This window comes from Haplochromis burtoni, unplaced genomic scaffold (genome assembly GCF_018398535.1).
Source record: "Haplochromis burtoni strain Fernald_Lab_line unplaced genomic scaffold, NCSU_Asbu1 Contig_860, whole genome shotgun sequence".
Classification (NCBI taxonomy): domain Eukaryota; kingdom Metazoa; phylum Chordata; class Actinopteri; order Cichliformes; family Cichlidae; genus Haplochromis; species Haplochromis burtoni.
Window position 1 is genome coordinate 51893 of NW_024583221.1, and position 252 is coordinate 52144.

Sequence of the window (252 nt, forward strand, 5' to 3'; positions counted from 1 at the left end):
GACATTTTGGAGTGGCTATAATGGATACAGTGAGTGTTTTTGTTTTTTGTTTTCTTAAATAAAAACAGTTTCATGAGCTAAGATTAAACATAATGGTAACTTTCACTAAATTACAATAATAAAAAAGAAATCCTAAAAATGAGCTCTATAGAGTAACCACTGCGGCCTGAGGACACATCCACAATTTTTATTCTTGAGTATCAAATTATTCCACTGAATGTTACTAGTGCGCCCAGCTGTCATCAGTGGCAG